This window comes from Callithrix jacchus, chromosome 4, assembly GCF_049354715.1.
Source record: "Callithrix jacchus isolate 240 chromosome 4, calJac240_pri, whole genome shotgun sequence".
In the NCBI taxonomy this organism is placed as follows: Eukaryota; Metazoa; Chordata; class Mammalia; order Primates; family Cebidae; genus Callithrix; species Callithrix jacchus.
Window position 1 is genome coordinate 7,512,331 of NC_133505.1, and position 18,476 is coordinate 7,530,806.

Consider the following 18,476-nt stretch of genomic DNA (forward strand, 5'->3'; position numbering starts at 1 on the left):
AGCTCCAACATAAAATTAAAATGCTCCTTATTCACAGAGAAAAACTAAGTAACAAGGACAGTGGGACAGTGTTCAGTATGGGTGAAGATCTCCCTTCTTCTTTCTGTTCTTCCCTGCACACTTTTCTCAGGATCTCCTCATCTCCTCCCCACCAAGGGCCAGTTCCTTTAGCCTATATCTTTGTTTCCGACCCCTCTGTCCTCTCAAGGTTGGGGGGCTCCATAGAGCAGGCAGCAGCCATTCCTTGGGACAGGTTTTGCTAAAATGAGTACTAATACTGCTTAAACCCAGTGTCCCAAGACCCGCTTTCATGGTCACTGAGATTCCCAGATGGGGTAGCTACAGATGAGAATGGATTTCAGGACATTATTTGGAATTAAAATCTCCTCAACAAAGGACATACCAAGTATAGCGGCCAAACACTGCTTTGGAAGTGAAGAGGTACAGGTTTCAGCTGTCAGTTTGTTCCTTGAGCCCATTCTTTAAGTTCTTCCAGAGTGGTCTGGGGAACAGCAGCATCAGGATCACCTGGGACCTTGCTAGAAAAAATACTTTCAGAAAACAACACGGTAGTTCCTAAAAAAAAATAGAAAGAGAACTACCGTATGATTTAGCAATCCTTCTTCTGGAGATATATATGCAAAGGAAAAGAAGTCAGCATGTTGAAGAGATATCTGCAGGCTCATGTTCATTGTGCGTTCATTATTCACAGTAGCCAAGATATGGAAACAACCTTAGGGTCTGCTAACAGATTACTGGATACAGATTTGTAGTATATACGTACAGTGGAGTATTAATCAGCCTTACGAAGGAAGGAGATCCTGCCATAGATGAACCCGGAGCACATTATGCTGAGAAAAATAAGCCACCTAGAGAAAGCAGAAATGCTATGATATGTGGAATCAAAGAGAGTCAAATTCACAGACGTCAAAAATCAGGTGGTAGTTGCCAGGGTGGAGGGTCAGGGGAATGGAAAGATACTGGACTATAGTTAGGAATACTTGATTGTACACTTGATATTTGCTAAAAGAGTAAATATGAGAAGAAAGCAACTGTGTGAAGAGATGAATATGTCAACTGGCTGGACTGTAGCGATGAGTTCACTAGCATATATGTATGGAAACATCACATTATATACCTTAAATATATGATTTCAATTAAAACATTTTTAAAAGCAAAGGATCAATTCCTTGAATTTAACTGTTTTAAAAATTAGAGAATAAAAGAAATACTCTTTGATCTCAAACAGACCTAGTAAATCAAAACTCTGGGCGTCCGGCCCAGTAATCTGTGGCTTAGCAAGGCCTCTAGCTGATTCCAAAGCCCACCAAAGTTGAGAACTTTGACTAAATTTTGTTTTAAGTAAAATAAAGAGGATTAAACTTGATAATATTCTAAATCCATCTAACTCTTAAAAATCCAAGATCCTAAACTTTTGTAAGTCTCTTGACTACTGACCAAAAGAGACTTGGCTAGATTAGCAGCACCTGGAGATCAGGGCTTCTGGAATGAGTCAAGCAGAGTCTAACTACTGCATTGTCATATAGCACCTAGCAAATCTCATGGTAAACGTTAAGATATCTCAGTGCTACAATTCTTTAATTCACAGCATAGTAAACACACCTAGTTCTATGAAAAAAAAAATACCCCCTTAATACTACTCAGGGTTATGTGTGTCATTTATGGTATCATTTTTTCATCAGAAAAATAAAATATGATAAGTAAACTGCTAGTTTTTAATGATCTGGAGAAGCTCAGAATTCAGGACCAAACTGCTCCTCAGTAAGAGCCAGTAAGTATTTAACAAGTATTTAAGATGATAAGAAAAAGCAGAATTAAACAATTTTAGCTGTAACCATCATGAAAAATATGAAAAGAGAAATTACTAAAGAGAATATCTCTAGTGCACTAAATGGATACCACTACTTAACTTAAAAATAGGCATGTGAGAAAAAAAGCATTCTTTCAATATAGAGCGAAAGCAATGGCAAAAATAACACCCCTCTTTACAAGCCAGAATTCAGAAAAGATGTCAGTTTCTTTGATCTTTGCCAAGGGGAGAGCACATGTACCCTCTTGCCAGGCCAGGCCAGCCCAGCCCAGCCCAGCCCAGCCCAGAGGACAGGGTTCTGAATGAGGGGAGGAGGCTCCAGGCAGCTGGAAACAGACAGAAGAAAACAAAGCGCATTAGGCAACTTGATTCAGAAGGATAATCAGGTTTGTGCTGAAGACGATCCCTACAGCCATTCCTCATCTTTATTCCTGAAAATTCTGAAAAGCAACTATTTGCTCCAGCCCTTCAGCCACTGATGCTTGCAGAAGCTTATTCTGGCTGTGTCTGCCCCCATGTTTTGGTGGCAGTGAAGCTTCCCTTGAACGTCTACTTTCAATGAACTATCAATAGTAGGACAAAGTAAATGTAGTTTCTTTATGTTGATATGTTTTGGAAAAGCAATGGAAAGCCATAAGTTTTTCTCGACTTACATTTTATATTAGCATCAATATGAACTTGATTTTGAGTATCAGCCAAAGACTAATATTAACTGGAGGTAAGTTAAGCATAATTCATCAGGCCTGGATCTAAGCCTATGTATGCAGTAAGAAAAGGTTGACACACTGCACAGGTATCTGCTCAGAAGCCACTTTCTTTCAGGTGAGCTAACTTTGCTTAGACAAATAAAAATCAGCATAGCTGAGTGCACTTCAAGACTATGATAACCGCAGTTCCTTAAGATTCATGTGAAAATCGTACATACGTTAATGAAAGACAAAATCCTTAGTTTAACTTACTGCTCTTAAGACAAGTCACAAGTATAATAGGAGTGGTAGGTGCTTTTTATCCATACATGGTCAAGGCGCCACCAGTGCTTCCCACCAGGCCAAAGATAGTATGCAGCTTACTCAACCTCTCTGTCTCACTGAATTCAGCTCTAAAGTTTAACAAATGGAAACACTGTAAAAATTAATCGGCAGTAGAGAGCAAATATCTCCTATGTGATGTTTACTTAAAACCTATGTATTAGCTATCTTCCTTTCCATAAACAGGATTTCCTTCACAATACCCCATGTAAGGTCTTCAGTTCAACACAATTGTGGTGTAGCTGTTTCCCTCACTCTCTCTGTCTGTCTCCCCACCTCTTTCTCATTCTCTCTCTTTGATATCGTTTGGCTGTGTCCCCACTCAAATTTCATCTTGAATTGTAGTTCCCAGCATCCCCACATGTTGTGGAAGAGACCTGATGGGAGGTGATTGAATCTTAGAGGCAGTTACCCTCACACTGTTTTCGTGATACTGAGTGAGTTCTCACGAGATCTGATGGTTTCATAAGGGGCTTCTCCCACTTTTGCTCAGCACTGTTTGTTGCTGCTGCCATGTGAAGAAGGATCAATTTTATCCTTTCATCATGATTGTAAGTTTCTTGAGGCCTCCCCAGCTATGCTGAGCTGTGTGTCAGTGAAAACTTCTTCCTTTATATCCAGTCTTGAGTATGTCTTTATTAGCAGCGTGAAAATGAACTAATACAGTAAATTGGTCCTAGATTATGTGGTGCTGCTGTAAAGATACCCAAAAATGTGGAAGCAACTTTGGAAATAGCTAACAGGCAAAGGCTGGAACAATTTGGAGGGCTCAGAAGAAGGCAGAAAAATGTGGGAAAGTTTGGAACTTCCTAGATACTTAGAGGGCTCAGAAGACGGGACGATGCAGGAAAGTTTGGAACTTCCTAGAGACTTGCTGAATGACTTTGATCAAAATGCTGATATTGATATGGACAAAAAAGTCCAGGCTGACAATGGTCTCCGATGGAGATGAGGAACTCGGTGGGGAATGGAGTAAAGATGATTCCTGTTATGCAAAGAGACTGGCAGCATTTTGCCCCTTCCCTAGAGATCTGTAGATATATACAAGGATGCTAAATATAAAGATATGGAACTGATAGGACATCATACATGAAGGCAACAGAATAACTAAGATAAAGACAATTATAAAACCAAGAATGAGTGATCATATAGGTAGAGAAAAACTATGGTAGAGGGAAAATGTCCAAAATGTTTTTGAGTCCACTTCTTTCCTGATCTTGCATGGATAAAAGAAAGAAAGGAAAAGAAATTGCTGGGTCTGAGGTCATGCCTTTTAAAAAAGGTAAACCAGCTCACCAGTAGCAGCCCAATACAAGCCCTGTATTCCTAAAAATAAATTTCCCAGCCTTGTCCTTGAGGTAGACCTAGTAAGTGGCTAGGTAAAAAGAAACTACAATTGTTTCTTCCCTTACATTCCTTTGCTTGTGGATCACTCCCGTTTAGAATATTCTTAAACAATAAGCTTATCAACTATGATTGATTGCTCAGAGGTGCAGATGCCTCCCTTGGAGCTATTTGCCAAAGAAGCAGCTTTATTCAATTCTCATCTACTCTAGGTCACTGTCCATTCTGGGTTCTCAGTAAAAATGATTTCTCTATTTTTTAAATGTTCGTATTCTTTATGACCATCACGTGTTGCATACTGGCTTAGATTAAATGTATAACATTTATTGAGGGTAACTTGAGTGGCTCTGGAACTAAGTTCTACACACACACACACACACACACACACACACACACACAGGGCAAGAATGTGACTTCCAACTCCACCACTTACTAGCTGTGCCATATCCATAGGAGACACATTTTTAACTCTCTGTGTCCCAGTTTCTTTTAGAATAAAAGTGATGCCAATTGCAACAATCACATAAAATTGTAATGAAGATTTTTTTAAATGGATAAATAGGCTGGGCGCAGTGGCTCACACAGGTAATCCCAACAATTTGGAGGCCAAGGTGGGCAGATTGCTTGAGCTCAACAGTTCAAGACCAGCCCAGGCAACATGACGAAATCCTGTCTCTACCAAAAATACAAAAATATCTAGCTGGTTGTAGTGTTGTATACCTGCAGTCCCAGCTATGCAGGAAGCTGAGGATGGAGGATCACTTGAGCCTGGGAGGTTGAGGCTGCAGTGAGCCAAAATTGTACCACTGCACAACAGCCTAACTGACAGAGTGGGACCTGGTCTCAAAATAATAATTTTAAAATTTGGTAAATGTAATGCTTTTGAATAGTATCTGGTACATAGTAAGAGATTAATAAATTAATGTTAGCTTTATCTCAGTCCACTATTTCTCTTTAACAAACAATAACAGATGGCATGCAAAATGAAGTTCTTACTTCTCATGCATCTCATGCACGTGAATTATCTGTGAATTTAGCTGGATTAACTAACTTGTCTGTGGGGCGTTGCCAGGACTAGGCTGATACTTCCATGCAGCTCTGGTTCCAGCTGCAGGTCTGTTAAGTTGGCTAGGTCACCCTGTTCCTTTGTCCCTCTTGTTCCTTGAGCAAGAGACCTAGCCAGGACATGTATATCTGATAATGATTGGAAGAGGCAAAAGTATAACCCAACAATAAACACTTCAAGTTCCTGCTTTCATCATGACTACCAATATTCCACTAGCCAAAGCAATTTATATGGCTGAGTCCAAAGGCAAGGAGCAGGGAAATACACTCCGCTATGAAAGTAAAAGGAAGAATGTAACTAGTAATTTTGAACAATTATTTAAACTACTGCAGCTTTAATTACCACATGTGTCTTTAAAAGTGAATCTTTGTTTTTACTCAGTGTGTCTTACAAAAGCAACTTGGGCACCACCTAAGCACTTAGCCTTGCATCTTGCCCAGAGTATAATACATGGAAATTTAAAGCTGCAAGAAGTAAACATAGTTTCATTAATCACATACATTTGTAGATGGCTTGATTAATTCTTCATAAAAAAAAAAATTTGCTTTAACATTATTACCAGCCCAGCAGTCCTGAGTCATTTATTATAATTTGTTAGTTGCTAGCATATATTAAACTAATTTGCGTTTTGGGAAGAGAAAAAGAGATTGATATAAAGTATCACTAACATTTTATCCCTTAGATAAATCTGACATTCCAGTTCCCTTTGGAATAAAGAACCACTTTTCATACAGTGTCATAAGTTACTTACCATGTCATGAAAGAAATCTGTGATCATATTAAAGTCACAAGAATCAAGTAATCCTTAATTTTAAAATCCAGTTTGCATACTTTAAAAGTAATTAGAGTGTAACAAGAGAAAGAAGATCAGCAACTTTAAAATGGGATGGGATAAAATAAATGACCATAATACCTATGAAGGAAAGGTAGGTATTTTCTTTAATGAAGCTAAATTCTGTATTCCAGAGGATTGAGTCTATTTGCATTTAAAATAACTGATAATATTACAACTCTTTTTGGTAAGAAAATCAGTCCATCTTCTGTTGATTTTTGACAAAAATTTCAGAGTTGAAGTCATAGTGAAATATTGTCAAGATATACTCTATTAGACATTCTACTAATGCAGAAACATTCAGCCAGTTTCCACCAATATATTACTAAAGCTCATTCAACAATCTGCCAGTCAAGATCTTACAGAAATAATCTCATCTGGACTTATATCAATACATATTCATAGGATGCATGTGAAATGTCACAGAATAATACTAGGTATGAATTCTTTAAATAAAGATGGGAATGTCTCTAAAGCAATTCTCTAGTCTATCACCTTTCCCTTTTTATAAAATGAACCTAAAACATGGTTTCTAATAGCTGTGATCATATAATTTAGTTACAATTAAGTAATAATTTAACATTATGTAGAATTAGTCTTGTATGCTTTCACTTACATGAAAATTAGATAAAGTATATATTATAATATCTGTAAGATATATATTATATCCAACTTTCATGTAAATAAAAGTATACAAACCAATTACATATATTATACATATAAAAGATAAATGATATATGATATCTAAATAAATGTAATTTTAAAAATAAACATTTTATTATTTAACAAGTTTGTGTTTTGCACTGGTCTGTTTTAGATATTTGGAATAAAGAGTAAATACAGTATATTTTTGACCATAAGATAAAATACACATTGTTCAATTGCCCTGCATTCAGTGCAGCTTCTAAGTGTTTAAAACATGCATATTTTTAATAAAACCTATTGGATTTTAATGGCATTTCTATGTTGATGCAAGTTATAAAAACAGCTACCGCACACAGGGATAAAAAGCTAAAATGCATAAAATTAGAGAAATTCCCCATTGAATTATTCTCCTGTCTTCTCTTTTTCATTTTGCAAAACAGTTTTTGCACATCACCTCTGACTTCTTTTTGTTTCCTTCACCTGAATCATAATTTTTATAGATGCCAGTAGGATTACAAGGATAATGACATGCATACAGAGTGAAACCCATTTCTGGCATTCAAATCATGTGCATTTCTTGGCTCCTCTCTAATTGAAAACATGTGGTCGATTGTTTTATAGATCCTCCTGGATTGTGCCCACATGAATGGTTTTTGTGTTGAAACTCACAATTGCAAGGCAGTTCTTCTGTATGCAACTTTTGAGTCTATTACTCTTGCTGTGGGCCAAATCCCCTGGGATTCTGAAGGTTTCAATCCTCCAGCTCCTGGAGCTCAACTCTGCAGGCTTTACCTGAAGAAGAAAACCCAAGCAGATGCCTGTTCAGCCTGCTTTGTACACGTGATGAAAGAGCATTGAACAAAACAACTTTTGGGGAGTATGTTGGAGAGTCAAGAGAGAAGGCAGCTGACAAAAAGAAAGAAAGAAACAAAATGGAGACACTAAAATAATTATATATCTGTCAATTTCTTTTTTTCCTGTTAAACACTCACCTATTTTTTCCCTGTGAAAAGTTCATTTAAAGCTGTCTCCTTCCAGCTACATGAAAAAACCCACAATGCATTCAATAATATAATACAAATCCAGAATGTTTTCAAATTTCCCTCTTTGTGGGTTTTGAGATTGACAGCTCTATAATTAGGGATAACAAAGAAGAAAAGAATTAATAAGATTCAAATACAGGGCCCCAGTCAGAAATCTGGAGTAAGGAGTAAGAGGAAGAACGGAAATCAAAGGGTATAAATCATATAATCTTACTGTAGACTGGAAAGTTAGACATTCAGGTTTTATACAACTAGTCATTTGTTTAGGTTTTTCGAACTATTTATTTGTTTATATTTTATCCACTAGTTAGAAGCTCAGATTTTATGTAAAAAACTAGTAGGTCACAGCAACCTTAAAATTGATCCTCAGACTCCAATGTTCATTTATTGATCCAAAATAACAATGTAATCCAACATCCTATCTCAACACTTTTGGTGCATCAATCTCTCCGACAGCAGGTTAATTGAATATAACTCTCATTGTCAGAAAAAAAGGTTTGGGAACAGTGACACAAGCACTCTGCTGTATAAGAGGACATTGTGCACATCTTTTTTAAGTAAAAATGACCCTCTTTTCATCCCAGAAGGCTGTTCTTGCTCTTCAGAACCCCTATTTTCATGCTTTACTTGTTTGTCTGTCTAATGAAATTAGCTCATTTGGTGTTCTATAGGAGGCAAAAAATCATGTAGAATATGTGTATGTCTTTTAATGTTTTTGAGTAGCTGTCATACTTTTATTGTGTTGTATTTACTCCTATCTGAGATATTTAGTTACTCCTATCTGAGATATTTAGTTACTTGTTCTTCTCTTAGATACTTCCGATTTAGAGTGACAGATATCCATGTTTGCTCTTCCACTCATCAAGTAATAAAGTAGCAGTGATACAGCACTAAGAGTGATTTAGATGTTTATTTACACGTTTGATAATTTAATGCAAATCACTTTTCAAAGGTAAATTATATGAAGTATATCTTCAGCAAATAACTTTAAGGAAGCATATACAAAACTGGAATAAACAGTTTTCAGGAAACTTGGGTTTTAGTTACCAACTCAGACACCTTTTACACATCCTTACCGATTCAATGCAAATATTTGCTGCCAATTCCCACCACATTCATTGGGATACTAAAAATTCTGTGAGCAAGATTAACAACCAAGAGCATAATATACAGTATTAGCTCTAAATGCTGTATAAGTGTGTAATCAGCCAGGTACAGGTATGAAAACCATAAATGCTGTCTGGAATGATAAGGAAAAGCCTGAGGGAAGAGAAAACCTTTAGCCCAGAATTCTGTGAGACAGACACTCTACAGCCCATCAGAAAGAGAACAGGTACTCCCTCCAAGCAGAGGAATCTTCCCAGTCAAAGGCAGGCTAGACATCAAGTGCCTGGTAAACAGTCAGAGCAGCTGGTGTAAGGTCTACCTACAAATGCAGTTGTAGAGAAAGATATTGGAAAAGAAACAGAGCACTCAGAGATGATGACCTTGGGGACAGCTAAGTCAAATGGGAAAGGCTGTAACGAGGAGGCCAATATTTTTCAAAGGTTAGAGTCATCAATTCATCCACAGAGCTGCTGGAACGAAGACACTTGGGGTCTTGTCCTCAGATATTTGCCTTCAGAAGGTCTGAGATGGAGACCTAGGAAACTGCACATTTTGTAATTAGCTCCAACCGTTCCTAGCCTCTGAAAATCCACACTTTGAGGACGATCACTGGTGATGGGAAGCACCAAAAGATTTAATTCATGAAATGACATAACCTGACGTGGATTTTAGGTTGTATTCAATGAGAACGATGCTATGGAAAAATGAAATGCTTTTCAGTATTCCTAAAATGTTATCAGACATTATTTATTGTTTTATTCACTGTCTGTGGTTAAATCCACAGTGTTCAATTCTAAAGTAACTTAAAAAAAATTCTGTTTTAAGTGTGGGGTACAAGTGCAGGTTTGTTACATCGGTTAATCTGTGTTTGTTGTACAGATTATTTCACCACCAATGTATTAAACCCACTACCCTCTAGTTATTTTTCCTTTAGTTATTTACCCTTTAGTTATCTTTCCTCCCACCCTTAACCCTCCAAAAAGTTCTTGTGAGTGTTGTTCCTCTCTATGTGTCTATGTGTCCTGATCATTTAATTCCGACTTTTAAGTTAGAATATGCAATATTTGGTTTTCTGTTTCTGTGTTTGCTAAGAATAATGGCCTCCAGCTCCATCCATGTCCCTGAAAAGGACATAATCTCATTTTTTTAATGGCTGCATTGATAGCTAACCAGTTCTAGCATAGTCAAACTTAAGTTTGGGGTTTAACGTTATATTAAGCCTTGGGTTTTAGGAAAGATTTTTTTGCCATTGTGCTTTGCGTTATTATTCTGGTTATTTAAACTTGTGTTTGTTCTGTATTTGCTGTTTTCATGGTAGCTATCCCCTCAAATCGGGGGGAAGTAAAAGGAACTAAAAATAACAAATGAATAATCAATGCACAGATTACTTCTAAGAGGCTCCAACAGCACCTCTGCTATGTTCTTGGGCCCTAAAACACAGCAAAGGAATTATTTGCAGACTTTCTTTCTGAAATCTGTACAGAACAATGGCTGAGTAAATCAGCGGAGCTGAGTTGTCAATGATTAACATAAAATAAGACTTAGGATTGAGTTATTGACTTGTTATACATCTGTGACCTAGTCTTCACTAAAAAGTAATAACCTAGGCATCAAAATGCTCACCTCACATAGGTCATTCAAATGGATCAAATTTGCTGTACAGCCTACTATACAAAACTGCAAAGGGGTAACAAATATTAACTACTAGTCATTAAGTTACTATATGTTAAGCAAAACATCTGTATTGCCTATAGTATGTCTTTTTAAAGTAAGGATTTTTTTTCTCTGTCAATTACTTCTATTATTCTTTATTGAATTCCGTTCTCTTTATCAAGTTCTCATTTGCAGACTGCACCACTGTAAACTTTATCTTATTTATTTTATTACCGGCTGTACTTTGTTCTTTTAGTTCTTTTAACTCTGAATAGTTCTTTTTGACCTTTTCATTTTCTATTTTCTGTTTAGTCATCTGAGAGTTTTAAACATTTTTTTTAAATCTTTGCCTAATAATTATTTCTTTGTAACTCATTTTTAAAAATCATCCACCTTTTGCTATTCGATATCATCTTCAACATTCAGTCTGGCTCTTATTTTGTTAGGAGCTTTTGAAATATTTTTGTTTATTTCTTACTGTTTTCTAATCCCTCATTTTCCCTGTAACTGAAGAAGACGTTTACCTAAATGATTTATTTCATGATCTTGATTCTAAAATATAGGTATATAGGTTTAGCTTCAAAAGTAGTCCTATTCATCTTGCTGCTTGGACTCAGAGTGCCACACCTCAAATCAAAGACCTCGAAGGATTAGCTATGTGGTCATTGCCTCCTCTACCTCAACATGAAGTTGTGAGTTCCTATAACAGCTAATTTTAAAAGATACAACACTAAAACCAATACATAACATGAATTACTAGAATTTAATACAAATAAATCATGGTTTTAAGTGGCTCTGCGACATTTGTTTGCTATTTGAATGTCTGTGTAATGGAAAACAATGTCGCTAACACATGTTAATTCATTAAGTTGAATACAGAAACTTGCTTTGAATCAGCTCATCTCGGAAATTAATTTTCCATCAATACAGATGGAAGCTTGACACTGAATTCAAACAATACAGTCTTTAGACAGAAATGAAGACCTTCTAAGATTCTATTAATCAACCAATTAAATTTAAGGTGAATTTTCCAGGAGATTTTTGATATTAAAAAGAATTGGTTAAAGAACAGAAAATTTGACACATAGAATCTATTTCAAAGAGGCAGCAAGCTAAAGTTTATAAGCAAATCATTGCTATCTACGTACTGAAGTAATTCATAGAAAACACAGTGCCGAGGAAAAATCTTGCCACATCTCAGTGAATAATATATTTTTACCTAATAACATTACACACATCTCTCTGATACCCTAACTCCATCAATTTTTTATCTACTCTTATTTAAAACAGCAAATTAATCTTTAGCACATCCTAGGAAGTGGGTACAGACAGTGTGTCACCATTTTCATTTTAAAGTCTGAGAAAAGGCACAGATTATGGTTATTTAAATTACTTTGAACGCATATAGATTTTCCCTACACTAATTCAAGAGTGTCAGCAAGCCCAATTTCATCACACTGGATTTCAGAAATTTTACTTTCTTACAGACATAAAGCTGTTTGAGCAAAATCATTTTCAAATCATAAAACTCTAGTTGATTTCTCTCTCTGCAGAGCTGTTAAAAATGATAATCTACTCCAATAAATTTCAAAGATAAGACTAGGAAATACAACTAAATAAAAATACACTTGTAAAAGTGATATACTTGCTAATCACAGAAGCACTTCCTCTGTTGCTGAAATACCATTCTTAGGTCTTAATTCAGTTATATTTATTCCCTTAGGATTCATAAAACTTCTACAAGTTTTTGTGGATCTTTTAACATACCAATCCTTTCAGTAATAATAGATGTGGTGAAATTTTTTAATAGATTACCTGTTTTATTGAGGTCAGATTTTTAATGTGCTATAATGCACACATATTTAGGGTCTAACATCAAATATGTAATCTATCATTGCCCTTCATTTCCTTTCTGACCCTTTTCTTGTGGCACATCTTACAATAAGAAGCAAGGTTGTTAAAACTATTTCATAAGGAGCTTCTTCAGTTCTTTCAATTACTTTTTCCTTGCTTTCTAGTTATTGCTGTTGCTTCATCAGTGACTTCTTATACGACATAATACATTTCAACATCATAGGTGTTTCTAAGAGTTGGAAGACTTTGGAATTAAAACAATGCCAAAATATATACACATAAAATAAAAAGTAAAGCAAGCTAACAATTTACTGTTTCATCAAAAGTTGTGCATATTTTTTGAAATACCAAAAGCAAATCAACTAAATAATTTATAGTAAATTGATAGACTACTCAATATCGAAATAAGTTAAAATATAAAACAAACCAAAAAGAAATACAATCAATAAACAATAAAAACATTTCATTGTTAAGGAATCCATTTGGTCATTTTAAGATTAAGCTCACGGAGGGGGACTCAAGATGGCGCTGTGAGAACAACCCAGGATTGGAGCCCGCGTTGAATTCGCAAACGGTGAGTCAGTGCTGCATTTCCAGACTGATCTTTGTTGCCCACAGAACGGGGAAACTCCCAAGTATAAAAAGACACGGGACGCCAGGCAGGAGGTCTGCCTGGCGAAGCCGGCAGCCGGGGCGGCGGCGGCCAGCCCTACCCAGCAATCCCCACAGGGTGCGCTTGTCCGGGTACCTTGTTGAACCGGCAACCTGAGACTTGAGAGGGCTGGACTTGAGACTGAACGAGACTTGCACAGTAGCCCAGCCCAGGGGATTGCAGGGACAGATCGTTTGGGATACCCAGTGGGACGAACAAAACCGCGATTTCAAACTATCCCGGGCAGACGGTCCGAGACGCTCTGTGGGGGAGGGGCGTCCACCACTACTGAGGCAACCTGCCCCAACTGATATACACGCCCACTGCTGAGGCAGCCAGCCGTTGCCGAGGCATCCCGCCCCAACTGAGATACACGCCCATTGCTGACGCAGCCAGCCGTTGCCGAGGCAACCCGTCCCTACTGAGATACACGCCCACTGCTGACGCAGCCTGCCGTTGCTGAGGCAACACGCTACAACGAAGAGACTCCGCCGCAGGGCGTGGCGGAGACCACAGCAGAGCCGGCAGGAACAGCGCGAATCACACAACAGCAGGGCGGAGCCTCGGCAGCCAAACAGTGGCTAGTCTGCCTTTGAGCTGGGCAGGACACCTGATCGGACATCCAAAAATAAAGCCCAAACCCCTCAACACAGAGCATTTGAGAAAAAAAAAAGGGTTGTTTAATGAGCTGTGTTGCAGCAGAATCAAACATAGCAGCCTAACAGCCTTGAATGAACAACAGAGTGCACAGCTCAGCAATTAAACCCCTATAAAGTACAAACTGTCTCCTCAAGCAGCTCCCTGACCCCTCTATATCCAAAAGACTGTCATTAGGCAGGCATCATCCTGGGACAAAGAGAGCAGAAAAAGAAACTGGTAGCATCCCTCGCTGTGCCACGGCTGCTAGAGGTGCACCCCAGACAAGCAGGGTCTGGAGCGGACCTCAACAGTCGTACAGTGAAGGGGCTAGACTGGTAGAAGGAAAACCAAGCAACAGAAATACTTCATCATCAACATTCTGGGTGTCCACTAAGAGACCCAAACGAAAAGTCAGCAACTACGCAGACGACCAGCGGACAAATCCACAAAGATGGGAAGAAACCAGCGCAAAAAGGAGGAAAACACCCGAAACCAGAACACATCGCCTCCTAGAAAGGACCAAGACTCCTCACCAGCAAGGGAACAAAGCTGGACGGAGAATGACTGTGACGAAATGACGGAATTAGACTTCAGAAGATGGATAATGAGAAACTTTTGTGAGCTAAAAGATCATGTATTAAATCAATGCAAAGAAACTAAGAACCTTGAAAAAAGATTTGAAAAAAGATTCGAGGAAATGATAACAAGAATGGATACCTTAGAGAGGAATATGAATGAATTAAAGGAGCTGAAAAACACAATACGAGAACTTCGCGAAGCAAACGCAAGTTTCAATAGCCGAATTGACCAAGCAGAAGAAAGAATATCTGAAGTCGAAGACCAACTCAATGAAATAAAACGAGAAACCAAGATCAGAGAAAAAAGCGCAAAAAGGAATGAACAAAGTCTCCAAGAAATGTGGGACTATGTGAAAAGACCTAACCTACGTTTGATAGGTGTACCAGAAGGGGACGAAGAGAATGAATCCCAGCTGGAAAATACTCTTCAGGACATCATCCAGGAAAATTTCCCCCACCTAGCAAGACAAGCCAACACTCAATTGCAGGAAATACAGAGAACACCACAAAGATATTCCGCAAGAAGAGCAACCCCAAGGCACATAATCGTCAGATTCAACAGGGTTGAAATAAAGGAGAGAATACTAAGGGCAGCCAGAGAGAAAGGTCGGGTCACCCACAAAGGGAAGCCCATCAGACTCACAGCAGATCTCTCGGCAGAAACACTACAAGCCAGAAGAGAGTGGGGGCCAATATTCAACATTCTTAAAGAAAAGAACTTTCAACCCAGAATTTCATATCCAGCCAAACTGAGCTTCAGAAGTGAAGGAAGAATAAAATCCTTTGCGAACAACCAAGTACTCAGAGATTTTGTCACCACCAGGCCTGCTTTACAAGAGCTCCTAAAAGAGGCACTACACATAGAAAGGATCAATCAGTACCAGCCATTCCAAAATCACACTGAATGCTAAAGAGCTTCAACATAATGAAGAATCTACAACAACTAACAGGCAAAACAGCCACTTAGAATCAAAATGGCAGTATCAAATTCACACATAACAATATTAACCCTAAATGTAAATGGACTAAATGCACCAATCAAAAGACACAGACTGGCAAATTGGATAAAAATCCAAAACCCATCAGTGTGCTGTATCCAGGAAACCCATCTCACATGCAAGGATACACAAAGGCTCAAAATAAAGGGATGGAGGAAGATTTACCAAGCTAATGGAAAGCAAAAAAAAGCAGGAGTTGCAATTCTCATCTCTGATAAAATAGACTTTAAAGCAACAAAGATCAAAAGAGACAAAGAAGGCCATTACATAATGGTAAAAGGATCGATATAACAAGAAGAGCTAACGATCCTAAACATATATGGACCCAACACAGGAGCACCCAGATACATAAGGCAAGTTCTTAATGACTTACAGAAGGACTTAGACTCCCACACAATAATAGTGGGAGACTTTAACACTCCACTGTCAATACTAGACAGATCAACCAGACAGAAAATCAACAAGGATACCCAGGGCTTGAACTCAGACCTGGAGCAAGCAAACCTGGTGGACATTTACAGAACTCTCCACCCCAAATCCACAGAATACACATTCTTCTCAGCACCACATCACACCTACTCTAAAATTGACCACATAATTGGAAGTAAAGCACTGCTCAACAAATGCAAAACAACTGAAATCATAACAAACAGCCTCTCAGACCATAGTGCAATCAAGTTAGAACTCAGAATTCAGAAACCGACCCAGAACCGCACAGCTTCATGGAAACTGAACAACTGGCTCTTGAATGTTGACTGGGTAAACAACGAAATGAAGGCAGAAATAAAGAAGTTCTTCGAAACCAATGAGAATGAAGACACAACGTGCCAGAACCTCTGGGACACATTTAAAGCAGTCTCTAGAGGAAAGTATATAGCAATAAGTGCCCATATGAGGAGAATGGAGAGATCCAAAATTGACACCCTATCGTCAAAATTGAAAGAGCTAGAGGAGCAAGATCAAAAAAACTCAAAACCCAGCAGAAGACAAGAAATTACTAAGATCAGAGCTGAGCTGAAGGAGATTGAGACACGAAAAACCCTTCAAAAAATCAATAAATCCAAGAGCTGGTTTTTTGAAAAGATCAACAAAATAGACAGACCACTAGCCAGATTGATTAAAAATAAAAGAGAGAAGAACCAAATAGATGCAATAAAAAATGATAAAGGGGAAATCACCACAGATTCCACAGAAATTCAAACCATCATCAGAGAATATTACAAACAACTATATGCGCATAAACTAGTAAACCTGGAAGAAATGGATAAATTCCTGGACTCCTGTATCCTCCCAAGCCTAAACCAGGAGGAAGCTGAAACTATGAATAGACCAATAACAAGGTCTGAAGTTGAGGCAGCAATTAAGAGCCTACCTCACAAAAAAAGCCCAGGTCCAGATGGGTTCACAGCCGAATTCTATCAGACACACAAGGAGGAGCTGGTACCATTCCTTCTAAAACTATTTCAAACAATCCAAAAAGAGGGAATCCTTCCCAAATCATTTTATGAGACCAACATCATCCTGATACCAAAACCCGGCAGAGACCCAACAAGAAAAGAAAACTTCAGGCCAATATCCATGATGAACATAGATGCAAAAATCTTCAATAAAATATTGGCAAGCCGATTGCAACAGCAAATCAAAAAACTTATTCATCATGATCAAGTAGGATTCATCCCGGGGATGCAAGGCTGGTTCAACATACGCAAGTCTATCAACGTAATTCACCACATAAACAGAACCAAAAACAAAAACCACATGATTATCTCAATTGACGCAGAGAAGGCATTTGACAAAATTCAACAGCCCTTTATGCTAAAAACCCTCAATAAACTCGGTATCGATGGAACGTATCTCAAAGTAATAAAAGCTATTTATGACAAACCAACAGCCAATATCATACTGAATGGGCAAAAACTGGAAGCATTCCCTTTGAAATCTGGTACTAGACAAGGATGCCCTCTCTCACCACTCCTATTCAATATAGTACTGGAAGTTCTAGCCAGAGCAATCAGGCAAGAAAAAGAAATAAAGGGTATTCAAATAGGAAAGGTGGAAGCCAAATTGTCTCTATTTGCAGACGACATGATAGTATACCTAGAAGACCCCATCGCCTCAGCCCAAAAACTCCTGAAACTGATAAACAACTTCAGCAAAGTCTCAGGATATAAAATCAATGTGCAAAAATCACAAGCATTCGTCTACACCAATAACAGACTTAAAGAAAGCCAAATCAAGAGCGAACTGCCATTCGCAATTGCTACAAAAAGAATAAAATACCTTGGAATACAACTCACAAGGAACGTAAGGGACCTCTTCAAGGAGAACTACAAACCACTGCTCAACGAAATCAGAGAGGACACAAACAGATGGAGAAACATTCCATGTTCATGGTTAGGAAGAATTAATATTGTGAAAATGGCTATACTGCCCAAAGTAATTTACAGAATCAACGCTATCCCCATCAAGCTACCATTGACTTTCTTCACAGAACTGGAAAAAACCACCATGAACTTCATATGGAACCAAAAGAGAGCCCGCATAGCCAAGGCAATTCTAAGGAAAAAGAACACAGCGGGGGGCATCACACTACCGGATTTCAAACTATACTACAAGGCTACAGTAATCAAAACAGCATGGTACTGGTACCAAAACAGAGATATAGACCAATGGAACAAAACAGAGGCACTGGAGGCAACACAACATACATACAACTATACAATCTTTGATAAACCTGACAAAAACAAGCAATGGGGCAAGGATTCCATGTTTAACAAATGGTGTTGGGAAAACTGGCTAGCCATGTGCAGAATGCAGAAACTGGACCCCTTCCTGACACCTTACACTAAAATTAACTCCAGATGGATTAAAGACTTAAACATAAGACCTGGCACCATAAAAACCCTAGAAGGAAATCTAGGCAAAACTATCCAGGACATAGGAGTAGGCAAGGACTTCATGAACAAAACACCAAGAGCATTGGCAACAAAAGCCAAAATAGACAAATGGGACCTAATGAAACTCCACAGCTTCTGCACGGCAAAAGAAACAGTCACTAGAGTGGATCGGCAACCAACAGAATGGGAAAAAATTTTCGCAGTCTACCCATCTGACAAAGGGCTGATATCCAGAATTTACAAACAACTCAAGCAGATTTACAGGAAAAAAACAAACAAGCCCATTCAAAAGTGGGCAAAGGATATGAA

At 38.1% G+C, this 18,476-nt stretch overlaps 1 protein-coding gene across 5 annotated transcripts in view; it reads right to left on the reverse strand.

Moving 5' to 3' along the window:
• LOC144582011 (uncharacterized) overlaps positions 1 to 18,476 on the reverse strand; it is a 449,998-nt gene that overhangs the window by 101,347 nt on the left and 330,175 nt on the right. For all 5 annotated transcript variants that reach the window (XR_013533633.1, XR_013533634.1, XR_013533636.1 and 2 more), the window contains 3 exons: positions 7,739 to 7,877; positions 7,416 to 7,538; positions 404 to 576 (listed from right to left, as the gene is read on the reverse strand). The gene's annotated coding sequence lies outside the window, so the exon portion shown is untranslated. The remainder of the gene's footprint in view (positions 1 to 403; positions 577 to 7,415; positions 7,539 to 7,738; positions 7,878 to 18,476) is intronic.